Source organism: Nicotiana sylvestris, chromosome 2, assembly GCF_000393655.2.
Source record: "Nicotiana sylvestris chromosome 2, ASM39365v2, whole genome shotgun sequence".
In the NCBI taxonomy this organism is placed as follows: domain Eukaryota; kingdom Viridiplantae; phylum Streptophyta; class Magnoliopsida; order Solanales; family Solanaceae; genus Nicotiana; species Nicotiana sylvestris.
Window position 1 is genome coordinate 203,164,083 of NC_091058.1, and position 21,983 is coordinate 203,186,065.

Below are 21,983 nucleotides of genomic sequence, written 5' to 3' on the forward strand. Positions count from 1 at the left end.
ATTGATCATGACGTTGGTTGCCTTTGAAGTAAAGCCACACATACCCACAAAAAAAACCCCGACAAATCCCCACAGGGTCTCCCTTTGTACAAATCCCAACAGAGTCTCCCCTTGTAAAAATATCAGTCTCCCCTTGTAAAAATTCCCCAATGAGTCTGCCCCAGCTACTCCCCAACAAGTCTGCCTTGTACAAATCCCCACAGAGTCTCCCCAATAAGAATCCCCACTGAGTCTGCCTCGGTAAAAATCCCCAAGCAGAATGGGATGGAAGAACCAAAGCCTTACACGGGCAAATCATCACAAATCCGGGAATGCGAGTCTGAGCAGTTTAAAAGGGTTTCGCTTGTGAATCCAATCAATGGCAGAGTTTTCTTAACAGGAATAAGGACGCGACAAAGCAATTGGAACAATCAAGGTCACCGAACCAACCACCATTTTCAAACTGACAATTGTTCTTTGTTTGGAAAATTGAAACAGGTGTGATCCAAAGCAACCGTGCAAGAAGCAGGTGTCGCCCAAAAAGAAAAGAAATACGTGAATGCAAGAAACAACTTTGCAATAAGGCATCTACCCAAAAGGGAAGTTTCCCCAAAATTCTCTCCTGCACTTTACTAAACAAAAAAATAATAATAATAATTAAAAAAAAATAAGAAGAAAATTCAAAAGAGGGTTAGTTAGAATCCCCAATTCTTTTAGCAAGCATTAGGGCTCCAATCCCTGAGTTGAGCATTTTTCTTTTAGCCGACATTAGGGCTCCAATCCCTGAGTTGAGCGTTTTACTTTTGGCCAGCATTAGGGATTCAATCCCTGAGTTGAGCAGTTTTTCCATTTAGCAGGCATTAGGGCTCCAATCCCCGAGTTGAGCAGTTTTTCCATTTAGCTGGCATTAGGGCTCCAATCCCTGAGTTGAGCATTTTTCCTTTAGCCAGCATTAGGGCTCCAATCCCTGAGTTGAGCATTTTTCTTTTAGACGACATTAGGGCTCCAATCCCTGAGTTTAGCATTTTTCTTTTAGCCTACATTAGGGCTCCAATCCCTGAGTTGAGCGATTTTCTTTTAGCCGATATTAGGGCTCTAATCCCTGAGTTGAGCAGTTTGTCCATTTAGCCAGCATTAGGGCTCCAATCCCTGAGTTGAGCAGTCTTTCCTTTAGCCGACATTAGGGCTCCAATCCCTGAGTTGAGCGTTTTGCTTTTCGTCAGCATTAGGGCTCCAATCCCTGAGTTGAGCAATTTTTCCATTTAGCCGGCATTAGGGCTCCAATCCCTGAGTTGAGCGTTTTTTCCATTAGCCAGCATTAGGGCTCCAATCCCTGAGTTGAGCATTTTTTCTTTTAGCCGACATTAGGGCTCCAATCCCTGAGTTGAGCGATTTTCTTTTAGCCGACATTAGGGCTCCAATCCCTGAGCTGAGCAGTTTGTCCATTTAGCCAGCATTAGGGCTCCAATCCCTGAGTTGAGCAGTCTTTCCTTTAGCCGACATTAGGGCTCCAATCCCTGAGTTGAGCGTTTTGCCGTTAGCCGACCTTAGGGCTCCAATCCCTGAGTTGAGCATTTTTTTCATTTAGCCAGCATTATGGCTCCAATCCCTGAGTTGAGCGATTTCCCTTTAGCCGACATTAGGGCTCCAATCCCTGAGTTGAGCATTTTTCCTTTAGCCGACATTAGGGCTCTAATCCCTGAGTTGAGCATTTTTTCTTTAGCCAGCATTAGGGCTCCAACCCCTGAGTTGAGTGTTTGTCCTTTAGCCAACATTAGGGCTCCAATCCCTGAGTTGAGCAATTTGTTTTAAGCCAGCATTAGGGCTTCAATCCCTGAGTTGAGCAGTTTTCTTTAGCCAGCATTAGGGCCTCAATCCCTGAGTTGAGCGTTTTTCCTTTAGCCGACATTAGGGCTCCAATCCCTGAATTGAGCGTTTTTCCTTTAGCCAGCATTAGGGCTCCAATCCCTGAGTTGAGCAATTTTTCTTTAAGCCAGCATTAGGGCTCCAACCCTTGAGTTGCGCATTTTTACCTTTTGCGACATTAGGGCTCCAATCCCTGAGTTGCGCTTTGTAGACTAGAGTTTTCCAATCCCCTCATTAGTGCTGTAAATTTTCATGACAATTAACTCACGAAATTTGCCTAGTTGAAACTGGGGCAGAAAATTTGGTTCGTTTGTTTTGTTGTCTCAGCAGGTCTGACCTCGAGGCGCATGGATCGAGATGACCTACGGGATGAGTCTCAATCCAGAATAAAGAAAAGAAGAAAAGAACAAAAAAGAATATGTTCCCAAAATATCGGAACAAACAAAGGGCAGGTCGCTCAAAATTTGATCAAAATTCCCGAGCTCCACCAATCCCGTTTCACTCAATACTGCAGAAATAAACAAGCGCCTACAACTTGCAAGCATCAAGATTCGGATCGAAGTCTACAAGCAGAATCAGCTAAGACCCAAGATCAAGTTGCAAAAGAATTATAGATAGGAATCTTGTAACTAGCGTTTGACAGGCATAAGTAGTTAGTTCAGTTTCAATTTTCCTTTGGTTGTAATAAGGCGGTCAGTAAAGCAGCAGTGGCAACAGCAACAGCAGTAACAGCGAGCATTGCAATCCCATGGTAGTCCCAGATACTAAAGTTTCCCGAACTACATTGACCTGATTCCTGTTTAGCCCGGGATATGTAGGAAATCTTTGAAGCAAAGATTCGGTCAAATCTTGCAAAAATGTGCTTCACACAGAGTATTCCAATGGGCAAAAATCGCTCATATCCGCTCACTTTATCTTTGCACGAAAACTCTTCGTGTTTTCGGACAAAGAGGGGCAGCTGTGAGCACGTGATTTTTGTTTACACGACAATTACTCCAAAAGAAATCAAAAAATAAAACAAATGGTTTTGTCGTACAATTTTTTTTTGGAATTTACGTAGCACTTTTGGCAGTCATTTGTAGTTTCGTTTGTGATTGTTTAGTTTTGTCGAATGAAAATACGAAAATATATGTGGCATGTAAGTTTAGGATATCGTTCTACTGTTAGGAATTAATCAAACCATAATTTGGTTTTAAAAGGAAAAATCACAAAAAATGTGCATTTTTATTCTATTTTTTTTGTCATTGGTTGATTTTATTAAATGTTAATGTGTGTGATAATTGTTGTTTAATATTTGTATAGTTTTAATTTTAGTGGGGATTTTTAGAAATTAAAAAGAAGGAAAAGAAAGGGGTTTAAATTAGAGAAATTCGGACTTGGGCTTAAAATTGAGACCAAGAAATCAGGCCCAATGCATTTTCATAACCCAGTCCAGTTGACCTCACCAAACGACGTCGTTCAAGGCCTATCAGATCTGGACCGTTGATCAAATGTATCTAACGGTCCAATTCAACTCCCGTTTCAAACTAAACGACGTCGTATAAAGATGTTTTATCGGAGCCATTCGTTTTGTTCAATCCTACGGTCTCCAACGCACCTCATAGCCCGACCTATTCCCATTTCAGACCGACCCAGTCCCACGTTTTAAACCACACGACACCATTTCCCATCAACGAAAGGATCCTGGACATTTATCCCACTTGATTCAACGGCCAGGATCAAACAACCCACCCCGTATATAATCCCTCATTCCTCACCCGCACCCCCAAGCCAGACCCCCCCCCTCATCTTCATCTCTCTCACTAAACCAAACACCCCACGAAACCCTAGCACCTCCCCCCTTTCCCCTCACCGTAAATCCGGCGGCAACAATGCCGGTGACCCCCAGACTAACACCCCTAGGGCACCTCGACCCCCTGAACACAGATCCACCAGCCGTGGGTCTCGAATCTTCCCCCACCGTCTCGAAATGAAGATTCGAGTCGGACCCCAACCTATGCCAAACCCCCCCAAATCCATACCAGGTGTCCCCCTGACCTCCCTCGTGACCAAACCAGGCTTGGTTTGGTCCGAGTCTAACCTGAAAAACCTGAATCCTAAATCTGCCCTAAGAACCCTAGAAATCCAAAATCCGAGTTTTTTGTCCGTTTAAACAAGAAGGTTGAGGTCTAATAGACTTTAATCAAAGTATTCTCAGTTGAGAACACTTCGATTAAAGTCCGTTCAACCTCAAAAGAGGTTCGATTCCAAATCCGGGACAGGGCAGTCTGATTTTTAACCCTTTAAGGTATTTCTCCTTCTTTTCTTTGCTTGTTTCCATGTTTGTTTGGTTTTGTTATTTGTTCGTATGTTGAGTGTAAGTTTGATCTGTTATTGTGTCAACTATTCCATCCATCTCACCCAGATCTTTATTTGGTCGAATTGGTTTCTGTGTGTTTATTATGCATAATTACAGTTTGTGTAATCGAGTCGAATAAGTTCCGTCAATCAGTTATGTTTTCCACAAATCCCTGTGCCTGTCAACATGAAATCATAATCTGTGTTTGTTCAAGTTTGGTTATCTGCTATTGATTTGTGCGTATTGTAATTCTCACAGTCGATTCGATACATATCGTTAATTAGTTTCAATTTGGAATGGTATTTATCTGACTCATATGGTTGATTTGCTTACTGAGGCTTCTGAGAATTGATTGCACTATGCTTAGCCTGTTTATTTGAATCAGAAATCACTTAAGGATTGGTTATAGCTGTTAGTGTTAGCATAGGTTTCAGATTGTAGTTTAATTTAATGACATGTATACTCACTTTTGACCATGGGCAGCATGTGTTTTGTCAGTTGCTAATGAGTTAGAGTAGAATGGACAGCATGTGCTGTCAGGGCATATTCAGGCTGCTCATACTTGCTTAATTTAATAAAGGATAGACCACTTTAATAATAAAAAAGGGGGCTGTCAGGGGAATCTCATGGGAAGGGTTTTTTCTTTAGTTTGTGAGTGGAAAAACAGGAGGAGAACATGGGGGGAGTTCAATTGTTTTAACAGGCTGGTGAATAGGTTGATTCTAGGGTATAAAAACAGAAGGTTTTCCACTAGGTGGATGGAAGGAAAAAGATAGTTGAGGGAGAGTTCTGAGAAGGGGGGAGCAAGAATTGAAAGAGAGAAAAGAAATCAGAAGATAGAAGGGGGATCAGAAAGATAGAAGAGGGAAAAACTGGAAAGGAAAAGGGGTTTAGGACCAAAAGAGATTTGAGAACAAAGAAGAAGATGCAAATTCTACTTTTATTCACTTTTTCTGTTTGAAATCAGCATCAACTGCTTTATTCTATTCGAAACTTGGGTTTTCTTTCCTTGAGTGTCCGAAGATCAGAAACTCTGTTCCACTGTTATTGCGGATCCACGTATTTTCTGCCCGGTTTCAACTGAGCCTCCGAAGTTTGTTTTGTTTGGATACTTGAGTATTCTGGTTCTGTCCACTGGGGTATATTCTGTTTGTTCGTTACTATTGCTGTTGTTGCTGCCATTCTCCTGTTGCTGCTGCTGACTTCTCTGCATTCTTCTTCGTCTTTTGCATTTCAATATCCAGGTACACACTAGAATTTCGCATTGATGTAACAGTGAAAGCATGAAATGAAAGATGCAAAGGAGTTTAATCATTTGTTGCTGTAATTACAGCTTTATAAATGTTGTTAGATTTGTGTAATTTATTAGTTTGTAACTCAATAGAGAACACATAAGGTAGCTTGTACTTAATTGAAACCTTAGTTTGTTTACACTGTTGATTTAGTTGTTTTAGTTGACCGCATGATGTAGAGTGCACATGTGTTTAGTAAATTGATAGTTGAATCTCATCTCTATTCTTATTTTAAACACGTAAGGCACGCTGCTTCTAATTTGGCAAAAGACGCAATTTAGTTCTAAGTCATTTAAACTAACTCTATCAAATTGGATTTCGTTAGGCAGTCTATAGAACCATGTTTGAATCCCATTAGTAGCAGTTTCTAGTAGTTAATTCCATTAATCTAGTTTAAATAAGTTAGTTTAAATTCGAACTTGAAGAACATTTAGCGTAAGTTTAGCATTTTTATTAATCTTGTATGTAATCTCCTTTAGCAAATTAAAAGTATGTTCGCTCATGGAATAAGGAACGAAAATTCCCCGCCTCATAAATAATTAATCTGATAGTTAGTAAGAGTTCAGAGCCGGCCAAGCATGTAATTTAATTAGCATATATTTTTCTTTCTTCCGTTCTTAGAGACGAACATAATAGAAAATGTAGTCATTGTAGGTTTATCCTTTCAAAAATGAGACGCGCCTCGCCAAGTACAGATGCAAATTGCGGGGCCCTTAATTATTGGTTGTAATAAATATTTAGATTTCTTGGGATGGGCTGTTTAGCGAACTTCACTGCCTCCTCAAAGATAATAATGCGTTAGACTCTTTAGGCGCGGCTTAATTAAATTACATTCTTAAATTTGGGTGCGCATTTATGTGACCCAAATTCAAATCTTAATGGAGTCGGAATGTATTGACAACCACGGGTGCATTGATTGTGACGTGGTTGGAGATGCATTTTCACGACGTTGCAATTCTATAAAAAATAATAAAAGCGGCTTAAACTTAATAAAAGCACAGAAGTAATAACATGTATTAAATCAAATATTTAGCCATTATAACAATTTAAGCGACCGTGCTAGAACCACGGGATTCGAGGGTGCCTAACACCTTCCCTCGGGTCAACAGAATTCCTTACTTAGAATTTCTGGTTCGCAGACTTCATTTGGAAAGTCGAATATTTTCCTCGATTTGGGATTCAAGATAAACCGGTGACTTGGGACACCAAAAGCCAAACCTTTCCCAAGTGGCGACTCTAAATTAAATGAATAATCTCATTTCGAATATTGTCACTTAAATTGAAAAAACTCCCTCGCGCATTTTACCCTTCGGGGCGGGTGCGCAAAAAGGAGGTGTGACACCGGTAAGAAAAGCTCTCTCCATAACATATAGTTTGTAAAGTCAAGAACAGTATGAACAAAATTATTATTGTTGGAGACGGAAATAGCATAGGGAGAGGATGGAGGAAAGGAGGAAGCGTTAGTCATAGAGGCCGGGGATGTAGGAACTGATTCAGTAGAGGAGTTGGGAGCCATGAGTCAATAGAGGAGAAAAACAAAACCTAGACTTCTGATACCATAAAACAAGTAATATTTCTTGATGTATATTATAACAAGTACAATGCTATATATAAAGCACATCTCCCTATACAAATAACGTACTTATCCTCTTAAGTTTAAAAACTAATTCAAAATAATTTAAGTTACATAGTTATCACCTATCAATATGACCATATGTATATGGAAAAAATCGGAAACAATGCTTACTTGATTTCCCAACGAGGAAGATGGAAGAAGGGTACGGACATACGAGGTAGAAATCGAGGTTGGTAGCCTTTTGTGCCGAGACCTATAACAGGTGAACGATGTGCTCATCGTCGGGCGTGATGAAGCAACACTCCCAGACCCAAAACGAGTTCCAAGACCTTGGAGAATATGGTAAACAGTTGCGCACGACTAACAACGGGCCATGATATCCATACCCAATCGGATATCACGGCACAAATCTCGTCAGATATCGGTTATGGATTAGTAATTGACGAGAAAAAAGGATTTTTACCGCGCGGTCAAGACAAGACTTACGGATAACAATCAAACCTTACCAGGGACAGGAATTATACTAGGGATGAAACTCTCCTATTATATAAAGGGGAAGCTCTTTCTTTAATAGGACACATTGTAACCCGCTAATTACGACAATATAAATTCATGTTTTTGCTCTCTAGCTATTGTAGAGTTCTTATTTTATTTTTTTATTCTTCGTTCATAATTGGCTTCGAACCAATGGTACGATCTTTGGAAAACTACTGTTCAATCTGAGTTCGAGTCAGGCCGTGACGTTACGATTGTTTTGATCGTTCATTTTGTATTTTACTCGTTTATTTAATATTCTTAATTATTTTTGCTGAATCAATCCACATATCCTTAAAACTGCGTATAAATTTAATTGTTATCCGTTTTAAGGGTAAACACCATATTTTCAGTTAAACTTCATTGTCTCATTGATAACGCAAATATTTCTTTTAGACACTATTCGTGTGTATGTTGCAAACCTTTTTTTTAGAGAGTTTCCTTTTCTTAGGGTGTCAAAACTAGGCAATAATTGTGTATATCATCCCATTTTGACGAGGTAGGTAGGTGACATATAAGTCATGACAAAATTAACCGAACCCAAAGTGGCCAATATCAATATTTTTTGTTTAAATAGATGAATCATAAATTTATAAAGTCTAAACAATGCCTCAATTTGGTCGATACATACCATGATTATACGTTTAAATCATCAAAGGAATATCTCTTTCTTAGAATTCGCACCAGAAGAATTTTATTCTATGGTATTGTTTACCCTTAAAAATGGATAACAATTGAATTTGTACGCAATCTTAAAGATATGTGGGTTAATTCGGTACAAGTGATTAATGATATTAGATAAGCAAATAAAAGACATAATAAATAACCAAACCAATGATGATATTGAATCCGAGCTCTGTTAAAGGCTTAAGAAGAAGCTCGCCTTTGGTTCCGAACCAATGTTTATGAAGAACTTATGAACCAAAATAAGAACTTTGAACAGCCTTTAGAAATGGAGAAAAATAAATGTTTATTGCCTTTTTATACTTGTTACAATGTTTTTAATGAATAATTAGCTTCCCCTTTATATAGTAGGGGAGTTTTACCCTAAGTACAATTCCAAAAGGATAAAGATCTTTCTTTTCGCTAATCACTAATCTACCGCAGATACGGGCCAAGATTCACGCCGTGATATCTGGTTGGGCACGGATATCACGGCCATTTGTTTATCGTGTGTGGTCGTTTGGCAATGGTTTCTGAGGTCTCACTATTCGAATCAGGTCTGAGGGCAGGAATTTTGTTCGAGCTTTGATACGAGGTGGCTCCCGGCTTCGATCTCGACTACATGTAGTTATGTCCTCTCTTCATTTGCCCCACCAGGAAATCTTGGTGCTCATTACCCTTGGTTTTACCCGTATATAGATAGTCCCCTCGTTTCTTAGAGGGTAGGTTTTCCAAAACGATGAGAAAAGACATATGTTTCCGGTTCCTTCTTTTATACGTTATAACAAAAACAATAAAGAAGATGAAATGCCTTGTCAGTTGCATCGTTATGACCTCGGACGTGTCAAACATCGGCTGATTACCTCCGAATGCGAAGCAACGCGAATTTTTTCGATAAAAGCTCCTATCCTTTGTTCTTTTCCTACTTTCTGACCAAGCTTCTACCTTCGATCTTTCAAGTTATTACCAACTTTCTTCAAATTTTCACATCTTCATTCTTGTTCTTCAAGTTTTCATAGTAATTTCCAAGTTTTTACCTAGAGTTTCCCCAAATCATTATGCTCAACTCTTTATGTACCCCTTTTTCTTCAAATCCTCAAACCTTTCTAGATAGAAATGGCAAAAACCTCCAAATCAGTTCCTCAATAGGCTACTTCTTCTTCCCAACCGATCGCCTATATCGAAGCGGTCACTCCCAAAATAGTTACCCTCGAGACGATTACTCCTAATGTGGTTGTCGACGAACTGGTCCCCCAGCCTCCTTTGAAAATGTTTATTCTTGGGGCTACTCCTCTGTAGACGACTTTAAGGTCAAGAAACCCTCATACAAATAGGACCAGGGCGAAGGAGCATCAAGGTTCATATGCTCTGTGACCGAAGATGTCCTTCCCATAGTCCGAAAGGACTATAATTGGGAAGGTAAGGACATAGTAGTCCCCGGGAACCAAGATGCCATTACTACCCACGTGGAGGGGTACTTAAGTGTTTACACTTACCCCTTTACACTAGGCCCGGTTGTTTTAGATTTTTGCAAGAGGTACTAAGTGTGCCTCATGCAATCTCGTTGGTTCACCATCGATCATCTGCTCTGTTTATACAATCCCTGAATTTTTTGAGGGGGACTGATAAAGCTTACTCTCCGGGCCAGCAAGGCCCCAATTTCGAGCATTGATGAACACCGAGACTGGGACTGGCAGGGACACTTCATTCGGGTGAAGATTGAATACTTGATACCTCCCGAGTTCATGCCATTCCCTGAGAAATGGAATACATCCCTTAAGTACAGTCTCTCCTTAAGCGTTAATTTTTTATTCATTTCCCTTATTCTCATTCTCACTTGTGGTTGTGCAGCCGTTTCTCGGGTTCCAAATTATCCCTCGGTTCAAGGAATGGATCGAGGATATCTACACACATATGACATATTTTGAGTGTGCATGGCGCAAGCTTTCGAAGGGGCAATGGGAGGCCCGTTCCCATGGTAAGGTCTTTCCTTGAACGGTTTATGCCTTTTAATATACATCATACTGACTCTTCTTCCCTATTTTTTCTCTTTAAGGTTTGCCTAAGACCACCGAACTAGGTCTTGGGAAGGGACGAGGAAGTGTACTTGTTCGTTGATCCCTCCGTTACGGGACTAATAACTAGGGATTCTAGCTTATTTTATGCTTAGGTTTTGGACTAAAAGCATATACAAGTATTCCCAAAAGATAACTTATTGTGCTTGTATGCAGTGCTTAGTCAAAAAAAGACAAGAAAGTCATAACCAGCTCAAAAAGGAGTGAAACCTGCACAAGTTCAAAAGCTGGGTCAAAAGAGCGCTGACAGCAAAGAAATAAACGCGGACGCGGAGGGTCCACCGCTGAGGCAGTCTTGATTTATCTCTTAGTAGTGGTAAGGTTCAGAGAGCTGTAATTTTGGTCTTAACAAGTTACCACTTCCCGCGGTGAAATTGCGCGGCAGCGGTGGCTTTTGCGCGGCCGCGTTCATTTTATCGCCCTCAGCGGAAACCAGATTCAGAGAACCAAAAGTGGAGCTAAAAACTGAAGACCGCGATCCGCGCTCGCTTTTGCGCAGCCGCGGTAGTTATAGCACTGCAGCAGTCCATTTTTTGCTGTCAGCAGAACCTCCGTAGGGGCATTTTTGTTCGAAATATTTAGCTGTGTATAAATAGTTCTTTTTCAGATTTTTAGGTCATATGTTGTTTTGTAGAGCACGTGAACCGCCTCCTTTTATCTTTTTAAGTAATTTTTGAACATCTTTAGCAATTAAACTTAGATTTTAATCTTGTAATTACTTTTTATGGCTTATATTTCATCTCAATATTTGATTATGAGTAGCTAAACCCATTAGCTAGGATTGTGGCTCAATCCTAGTGTGGGTATCTAATGGGTCTTTAATTTTAGGGCTTAAATATTTATGGGTGAATGATATTTGGCTTAATTTATGCTTTAAATGTTGAATTGGTGGTTGCAAATACTTATTTGTGCCTTTTTGACTTAGGCTCTTCTTGAGAAAGAGAGACTCAGTCTAGGAAATTCAGGCCAACAAGGAATTGGGGTGCATTCAAGAGATTGATAGCCCCAATTAAAGGGTTAAATCTAGAGATAGTAATAACTGACTTGAGCCAATTTTGCTTGCATTGTTTGAACACCTAATTGGGTTTGAGAAAGCCAATTAGGGCAAAGTCACTCAAACTACCAAGAGGTATAGAGTGAGTAGTTATGTGCAATGGCTATATCAAGATCCCAATTATAACAAATTTTCCCTAAGTTTTAAATCCCGTTAGATACCCACCTAGATGCAAGTCACTTCCCTAGTGCCTTTAGACCAATTAAGAAAACCTTACAAAAATATCATACTTAGATTATTTTCCTGTATTATTAGTATTAAAGTAGAATAGTAAACAAACAAAGAATGATTGGAAGTGCAATTAAGAACCTCGTACATTGCTAGATAGATAGGAACCCAATTCCAAACATATCTTAGCTCTCTGTGGATTCGAGCCCGACCTTTCGGGTAAAAGCTCCATCGACTGCTCTTGCCACTCTATAGTGGTGTAGGGTTGGAACCAATCACTTTTTGGCACCATTCCCGGGGAGTTAAACGGTTTTGGCTATCTATCTGACTAGTTTTGTGTCTTGTTTTTCTTTCCTTCTGTATTACTAACTTGTGTGTGTCATCAATTCAGGTACAAAATGGCAAACAATGATCTGCTTGGAAATGTTCTCCCGGGGGAGGAAGTAGATAATAATGGTGAAAATGAGGTGCCTCTAGTACCTCAAGGTCAAAACAGAGGCCGCCAGGCCAATGACAATGTTCCAGACCCTCCCCTGCCTCCTTCAAGAGTCGCTCCTCGGGTGCTTCCAAATGAAGGATAAGCAAGTGCAATTGTCCCACCCCGGATCCGGGCGGGCAATTTCCAAATTACAAATATGATGTTGACTTTATTGGAGCAGCAAGGGTACTTCACAGGCGCTCCCCATCAGAATTCATATAAACATCTTAAAGGCTTTATGGATACATACTAGGGAAGCAAACAGACCAATGTATCGAAGGATGCATTGAGATTGATATTGTTCCCTTTTTTACTTAGAGGAAAGGCTTTGGACTGGCTTGAAAGACTTCCCAACTATTTCATCACTATGTAAGATGAGTTGGCGGACAAGTTTATAGCTAAGTTTTTCTCGCCAGGGCATATGGCGACTTTGAGAGATGATATTTTGGCCTTGAAACATGAACCTAATGAACCACTTCATGAGATCTGGGAGAGATATCGGACAATGGTGAAAGAATGTCAGAACAATGACATGACCGAAGCAATAATCCAGCAGACATTCTACCGTGGCATTAACACGACCAATTAGTGTGCAGTGAACCAGCTAGCAGGAGGAAATTTTATGAACACACCTTATGCGGAGGCGTGTGAGATATTGGATAAGATGGCAGATACTTCCTCGGCTTGGCATGGTCGAGCTAATGTGCCACAGGGTGATCCGACCGTCATTCGCTTGCACAAAGAGCTCCACGACCATGGACAGGCAATAGCAAAGTTAACTACAATAATGAACCAGTTGGCAAAAGCTCAATTGCAACAAGTTCAAGCGCCGAGACAAGTAAATGCTATGGAAGGTGTCAACATGTTGGTCAACAAGAGGCAACAAAGAAGTCAACAAGGTCAAGGTAGTCCGGATCAATATGAGAAGGGTAGTGGTAGTTTCAACCAATATTATAGGTATGATGAGCAAAGTGAAGAAGTGCACTACGTGAACAATTACCAAGGACAAAAGGGCAATGCTCCTAACCAACGACAATAGTGGAAATCCCAAGGAAATTGGGGTAATCAAAACCAACAAGGATATAGCAACTGGGGGAACAACAATCAGAATTGGGGCAATCAGAACAACCAGGGCAACTAGAGTGGAAACAACAATAATTGGGGAGGAAATAACAACCAAGGGGGTTGGAATAATGGCAATCAAGGAATCGGGGTCAAGACTTTCAAAGACCTCTGATGTATCAACAACCAAATAACCCACCTCCATTTATGTCACAAGGTCCTAGCTCGTCAAACAATGCGATGGGAAGGATCGAGATGATGTTTGAACAAATGATGAAAAAGAATGTCGACTCTGATGCTCAGTTGGCATCCCATATTACTTCAATCCGAAACTTGGAGGTTCAACTTGGCCAGATTTCGCAATATTTGAATACTCATCCTAATGGGGCTCTACCTAGTGATATGGTAGTAAACCCCAAGGGTGGGAACAATACTGGGCATGCAATGGTGGTGATCACAAAAAGCGGTCGAGGTGGTGGTATGAATACCTCCAAGTAAAAGAAAGTTGTGAGTGATGAGGTTGAAGTGAAAGATGATGATGTTCCTATAGTTGAAGTGAGTGAAGAGAATTTGAATGCGGAAGTGAGAATTGATATTCATGATAATAAGGTGGATACTCAAGATGACGTGAACCCGTCTAGGGAATACGTAATAGACTTACTGAAAGACATGCGAAGCAAAAGAATGAAAACCAATTTAAGAAGTTTATGGAGATGATGAAAAGCTTGTCGATCAATGTTCCTTTGGTGGAAGCTCTTGAGAAAATGCCGGGTTACGCCAAGTTCATGAAAGACTTGGTGACTAAAAAGAGATCAATGGATTGTGATACCATTAAAATGACTGATCAAGTAAGTGCAATTGTGAACTCGATGGCTCCAAAGTTTGAAGATCCGGTGCTTTCACCATTCCATGTACCATTGGGAGTGGGGATTTTGCAAAGGCATTATGTGATTTGGGGGCAAGTATCATTTCGATGCCTTACTCCGTGTTCAAAACTTTGGGTATTGTTTAACCGGGAGCTACTTCAATGAGATTGCAAATGGCGGATAGAATAATGAAGAGGTCGCTTAGTATTATTAATGATGTTCTTGTCCAGGTGGAGAAGTTTATTTTTCCTACTGACTTTGTGATTTTGGACTGCGAGGTCGACTATGGGGTGCCAATAATATTGGGAAGACCTTTCCTTGCAACTAGGAAGGCATTGGTTGATGTGGAAGCAGGGGAGCTTACCTTCCGGGTGGGTGATGAAAAAGTGATCTTTCATGTGTGCAAATCAATAAGGCAGTCAAATAGTACTGAAGTGTGCTCTTTTGTGGATCTTGTCATAGAGGTGATAGTTGATGATACTAGTGCTATGGTTAATGTGGAGGATCCTTTAGAAGTGGTATTGTTGAACCTTGATTTGAATGAGGATGAAGGTCGGGTGGAGTGTGTCAATGCTTTTCACGGAATGGGCTCTTATTCCTATGATCCCTGTAAGCTCTCTTTAGATCTTGAGAATAGAAATACTCCTCCAACAAAGTCCTCAATTGAGGAACCTCCCGTATTGGAGTTAAAGCCTTTACCCTCACACCTCAAGTATGAATTATTAGGCCCTACTTCAACTTTACATGTTATTCTTTCATCTTGTCTTACTAACTTGCAGGTAGATGCAACACTGGATGTGCTCCAAATAAGGAGGAAGGCAATTGGATGGACTCTAGCTGATATTTGGGGGATAAGACCTGCATTTTGCATGCACAAGATTATACTCGAAGATGATGCCAAACCCTTCGTGGAACATCAAAGGAGGTTGAATGAGGCTATGCAAGAGGTTGTCAAAAAGGAGGTGATCAAGTGGTTAGATGCAGGGGTTATGTATCCCATCTCGGATAGTTCTTGGACTTCGCCGGTGCAATGTGTGCCAAAGAAGGGTGGTATGACTGTGGTTACCAATGAGCAAAATGAGTTGATTCCCACCAAGACTGTCACCGGATGGAAGGTGTGCATGGACTACCGCAAGCTGAATAAAGTGACCTGCAAGGATCATTTTCCGTTTTCCTTTCTTGACCAAATGCTAGATAGACTTCCTGGGCGTGCCTTCTACTGTTTCTTGGATGGGTACTTATGTTACAATCAGATTTTGATTACTCCGGAAGACCAGGAGAAAACCACCTTCACATGTCCGTAAGGCACCTTTGCATTTTCTAGGATGCCATTTGGTTTGTGTAATGCACCGGCTACCTTTCAGCGGTGTATGATGGCTATATTTACCGACATGGTGGAGGACTTCTTGGAAGTGTTCATGGATGATTTCAGTGTTGTGGGTGACTCCTTTGATGAGTTGTTGAAGAATCTTAACAAGGTGTTAGCCTAGTGTGAAGAGACAAATCTTGTGCTTAACTGGGAAAAATGCCACTTTATGGTCGAGGAGGGCATTGTCCTTGGCCATAAAATCTCAAAGCACAGTATAGAGGTGGACAAGGCTAAGATTGCAGTGATTTCAAAGCTTCCTCCTCCTACTTCATTCAAGGGGTTAGGAGTTTTCTTGGGCATGCGAAGATCTACCGAAGATTCATCAAAGACTTTTCTAAGGTAGTGAATCCTTTGTGCAAATTATTGAAAAAGGATGTCAAGTCGTGTTTAATGAGGAATGCATGAAAGCTTTTTAGCTTCTCAAGTACAAATTGACAACCACTCCCATTATTACAGCACCCAATTGGAGCTTACCGTTTGAGCTCATGTGTGACGCAAGTGATGTTGCGGTAGGAGTGGTCTCGGGTCAAAGAGTAAAGAAGATGTTTCACCCGGTGTATTATTCAACCAAAATAATGAATGATGCTCAAGTGAATTACACGGTGATGGATTAAGAGTTAATAGCAATTGTGTTTGCAATGGAGAAGTTTAGGCTTTATCTTATGGGTGCCAAGGTGATAGTTTATACTAACCATGCAACACTCCGCTACTTGATGACAAAGAAGGATTCTAAGGCTCAGTTAATGAGATGGGTTCTATTGCTTCAAGAGTTTGACCTTGAGATTGTTGATCAGAAAGGGAGTGAAAACCAAGTGGCGGAACACTTTTCCCGCTTGGAGGAAGATGGGAGGCTCCATGATGGCCTCGAAATTAATGATTCATTCCCTGATGAGCAACTCCTCTCTGTATTTATGAATAGCATGCCTTGGTTTGCGGATGTTGTCAACTTTCTTGTGACGGGTGTTGTTCCGTGTGAGCTCTCTTCTAACCAAAGGAAGAAGCTTAAACAGGATAGCTTGGACTACTAATGGGATGAGCCTTACTTGTTCAAAATCTGTAATGATGGTGTGATCCGGAGATGTGTTCCGGAAGAAGAGCAAATGAGTATTCTGGATACTTGTCCTTCCTCTCCCTACGGCGGTCATCATGGTGGGGTGAGGATAGCTTCAAAGGTGCTTAGCTGTGATTTTTATTGGCCTACATTGTACAAGGATGCGGGTGAGCTTGTGAAGAGATGTGATGAGTGTCAAAGAGCAGGTGGAATTTCAAAGAAGGATGAAATGCCTCTCACTACTATTCTTGAAGTTGACATATTTGATGTGTGGGGCATTGACTTCATGGGACCCTTTGTAAGTTCATGTGGAAACACATACATTCTAGTGGCCGTTTATTATGTTTCCAAATGGGTTGAGGTTGTGGCTTTACCCAACAACGAGGCCCGGAATGTGGTGGATTTTCTCAAGAAGAATATCTTTACTCGGTTTGACACTCCTAGAGCGATCATCAGTGCTGGGGGTTCTCATTTCTGTAATAAGGCATTGACACTTTGCTTGCAAAGTATGGTGTCAATCGCAAGGTTTTAACCCCTTACCATCCTGAGGCTAGTGGCTAAGTTGAGGTATCCAATTGGGAGATTAAGAGCATATTATCAAAGACTGTCAATGCAAATAGGACTGACTGGTCAAAGAAACTGGATGATGCTTTATGGGCTAACAGGACTGCTTACAAGACTCCTATTTGTATGTCTCTGTACCAGTTGGTATTTGGGAAAGCTTGCCATCTCCCGATTGAGCTAGAGCACAAGTCCATGTAGGCTTTGAGGAAGTTAAATCTTGAATGGGACGTTGCAGCAAATCTTCGAGTGGAGCAACTCAATGAGCTTGATGAGTTCCGGCTTCATGCCTATTCTAGCTCATCCTTGTATAAGGACAAGATGAAGTACTTACATGACAAGTATACCCATAGCAAGGAATTCAAAGAAGGTGACTTGGTTCTACTATTCAACTCCTGGTTGCGTCTATTTCCGGGAAAGCTCAAGTTAAAATGGAGTGGACCTTTTGAGGTGGTGCTTGTAACTCCGTTTGGCACTCTTGATTTGAAAAACAAAAATGGTGAAATCTTTAGAGTTAATGGGCACAGAGTGAAGCACTACCTTGGCAAATTTGATGACAGAATCGATACTAGGCCTAGATACATTTGTTAGCTCTTGTGGGAACACTTACATTCTTGTGGCGGTGGACTATATTTCAAAGTGCGTTAAAGCCGTGGCTTTGCCCAACAATGAGGCCCGGAGTGTTGTTGTATTTCTCAAGAAAAGAATTTTTACAAGGTTTGGTACTCCGCGTGCAATCATAAGTGATGGGAGATCTCATTTTTGCACTAGAACTTTCGACACTTTGCTTTCAAAGTATGGTGTCAATCACAAAGTTTCTACTCCCTATCATCCTCAAGCAAGTGGTCAAGTTGAAGTCTCCAACAGGTAAATCAAAAGCATATTGTTAAAAATGGTCAATGCAAATAGGACCGATTGGTCAAAGAAGTTGGATGACGCTCTATGGGCTTATAGGACTGCTTACAAGACTCCGATTGGTATGTCTCTGTATCGGTTGGTGTGTGGGAAAGCTTGCCATCTACCGGTCGAGTTAGAGCATAAGGTCATGTGGGCTTTGAGGAAGCTAAATCTTGAGTGGGATGTTGTACCCAATCATAGTGTGGAGCATATTAATGAACTTGATGAATTCCGATTCCATGCCTACTCCAATTCATCCTTGTACAAGGACAAGATGAAGTACCTTCATGATAAATATGCTCGTGGAAAGAAGTTTAAAGTAGGTGATTTGGTTCTCTTGTTCAATTCTCGATTACGTCTGTTTTTGGGAAAGCTTAAATCAAAATGGAGTGGACCGTTTGAAGTGGTGTTGGTGACCCCTTTTGGTGCTCTTGATTTGAAAAACAAAAATGGAGAGGTCTTCAGAGTTAATGGGCACCGGGTCAAGCATTATCTTGGAAAAATTGATGACAACCACGTGGTGGCACTTCTTCGTCTCAAATGATGTGATAATAACCTGCGTCGTGCCGCAACGTTAAATCAGGAGCTTCTTGGGAGGCAACCTGTGTGTTTTACACAACCCAAATGGCATCCTAGAGAAAGCAAAAGTGTCATATGGACAAGTGAATGTGGTCTTCTCCTGATCTTCTGGAGTAATCAAGATTTAGTTGTACCCATAATACCCATCCAAAAAATAGTAGAAGGCACGCCCAGCAAGTCGATCTAACATCTGATCAAGAAAAGGCAAAGGAAAGTGATCCTTGCGGGTCACTTTGTTCAACTTGCGGTAATCCATGCATACCCTCCCACCGGTGACGGTTCTAGCAGGAATCAACTCATTTTGTGAATTTGCAACCACGACCATGCCACCCTTCTTCGGTACACATTGCACCGGTAAAGTCCAAGAGCTATCAGAGATGGGGTACATAACCCCGGCATCCAACCACTTGATCACCTCCTTTTTCACAACTTCTTGCATTGCCTCGTTCAACCTCCTTTGATGCTCCAAGGAAGGCTTTGCATCATATTCCAGAATAATCTTGTGCATACAGAATGCGGGGCTTATCCCTCGAATATCAGCTAAAGTCCATCCAATTACCTTTTTCCGCTTTTGAAGCACCGCCAATGTGGCATCAACCTGCAGGTTAGTAAGACAGGAAGAAAGAATAACTGACAAAGTAGAATTTGAGCCTAAGAACTCATACCTGATGTATGGAAGCAGTGGTTTTAACTCCAACACCGAAGGCTCCTCAATTGAAGGTTTTTTTAGTGGAGTCTTTCTATTCTCGAGGTCCAAAGATAATTTCCTAGGCTCATAAGAATAAGAGCTCATTCCATGTAAAGCATTCACGCACTCCACCCGACATGCATCCTCATTGACATCAAGATTCAATAGTACGGCCTCCAAAGGTCCTCCACATTGATCATTGCACTGGTATCATCAATTATCACTGCTGTGACGAGGTCAACAAAAGAGCACACCTCGGTACTGTTGGGATGCTTCATTGATTGGCACACGTGAAAGACCACCTTTTCATCACCCACCCGGAAGGTGGGTTCCCCTGCTTCCACATCAACCAATGCCTTCCCCGTAGCTAGGAAAGGTCTTCCCAATATGATAGAAACTTCATAGTCCACCTCGCAGTCCAAGATCACAAAGTCAGCTGGTAAGATAAATTTATCCACACAAACAAGCACATAATCAATAATACCCAATGGTCTCTTCATTGTTCTATCTGCCATTTCTAATCTCATAGAAGTCGGTCTTGGCTGCCCGATACCCAAAGTCTTGAAAATGGAATAGGGCATCAAATTGATACTAGCCCCCAAATCACATAGAGCTTTAGCAAAATCCGCACTACCAATGGTGCAAGGAATGGTGAAAGCACCGGGATCTTCAAGCTTTAGGGCTATTGAATGCACTATAGCACTAACTTGGTGAGTCATTTTTATAGTTTCACAATCTATAGAACGTTTCTTTGTGACAAAGTCTTTCATGAATTTTGCATAGCCCGACATTTGTTCAAGAGCCTCCACCAAAGGCACATTAATGGACAAGGACTTCATCATGTCAATGAACTTTTTAAACTGATTCTCACTTTTCTGCTTCGCGAGCCTTTGAGGATAAGGAAGAGGTGCCTTGGTAAAGGAGCCTTGTCTTTTGGCGCAACCGGCTCCAGCATGTCTATTATGTGTTCCCTAAACGGGTTCACATCATTTTGAGTTTCCATCTCGATATCTTGAATATCAATCCTCACTTCTTTGTTCACCTTTTCATCAACCGCATCTTCAACTACCAAAGGGACTTCATCTTCTTGCAACTCAACATTATCACCCAAGATTTGCTTTTGTTTGGAGGCATTCACATCACCGCCTATCCCGCTTCTTGTTGTAACCGCCATAACATGGTTGTTCCCACCCTTCGGGTTCACTACCATATCACTAGGTAGAGCACCCTTAGGGCGAGTATTTAAAGACTTTGAGATTTGGCCTAACTGCACTTCCAAGTTTCTGATAGAGGTATTATTGGAAGCCAACTGCGCATCTGAGTCCGCATTCTTCTTCATCATCTGTTCGAACATCATTTCAATTCTACCCATATCATTGCTAGAAAAACTAGGACCTTGGGATGGAAATAGGGGTGGATTGTTCGGTTGTTGGTACATTGGGGGACTTTGAAAGCCTTGCCCCCGGTTTCCTTGGTTTCCGTTGTTCCATCCACCTTGATTGTTATTGCCAACCCAATTGTTGTTATTACCATTCCAATTCCCTTGGTTGCTCTGATTGCCCCAGTTGCTGTTTTGGTTGTTGTTCTCCCAATTACCATTATTTTATTATTGAATGCCCCAATTGCCTTGAGGTCTCCATTTTTGTTGGTTGGAAGAGTTGCCCCGTTGGCCTTGATAATTATTCATGTATTGAACCTCTTCACTTTGTTCATCATAACCATCATTTTGAAATCCATCACAGTCATCATCAAATTACTCAGAATTCCCTTGGTTTTGTTTCCTTCTTTGCTTTTTTTGTTGACAAGCATATTGACACCCTCCATGGCATTCACTTGGCAAGGATTTTGGACTTGTTACAACTGTGCCTTTGCCAATTGGTTCATAGTAGTTGTCAGCTCAGCTATAGCTTGCCCGTGATCATGTAATTCCTTATAAATTAGTGACCGTGGGGTCACCTTGAGGCACATTGGCTCTACTTTGCCATGCATAAGAAGTGTCAGCCATCTCATCAAGTATATCACATGCCTCATCATATGACAGCTTTATAAAGTTGCCCCCGGCAAGTTGGTTCACTACACATTGGTTTGTGGTGTTAATGGACGACTTTAGTGTTGTGGGGGATTCATTTGATGAGTTCTTGAAGAATCTTGATAGAGTTTTAGCCCGTTGTAAAGAAACCAATCTTGTCCTCAATGGGGAGAAATGACACTTTATGGTGGAAGAAGGAATTGTTCTTGGGAATAACTCGTGACGGCCTAGAGATCAATGATTCATATCCCGACGAACAACTCCTTTCGGTATCGATGAATGATATGCCATGGTTTGCCGATATTGCTAATTTTCTTGTGACTAGTATAATCCCGTGTGAGCTCTCTTCTAACCAAAGGAAGAAGCTCAAGTGGGATAGTTTGGATTTCTATTGGGATGAGCCGTACTTGTTCAAGATTTGCACGGATGGGGTGATCTGAAGGTGTGTCTCGGAGGAAGAGCAATTGAGTATCTTGGAGGCTTGTCATTCCTCTCCCTATTGTGGCCATCATGGCGGGGCGAGGACGGATTCTAAAGTTCTTAGTTGTGGATTTTATTGGCCAACTTTGTTCAAAGATGCGGGTGATTTTGTGAAGAGATGCGATGAATGCCAAAGAGCGGGTGGAATTTCAAAGAAATATGAGATGCCTCTCAATACCATCCTTGAGTTTGATATTTTTGATATGTGGGGCTTCATGGGCCCATTTTTTAGCTCTTGTGGGAACACTTACATTCTTGTGGCGGTGGACTATGTTTCAAAGTAGGTTGAAGTCGTGGCTTTGCCCAACAATGAGGCCTGGAGTATTGTTGCATTTCTCAAGAAAAGCATTTTTATAAGGTTTGGTACTCCGCGTGCAA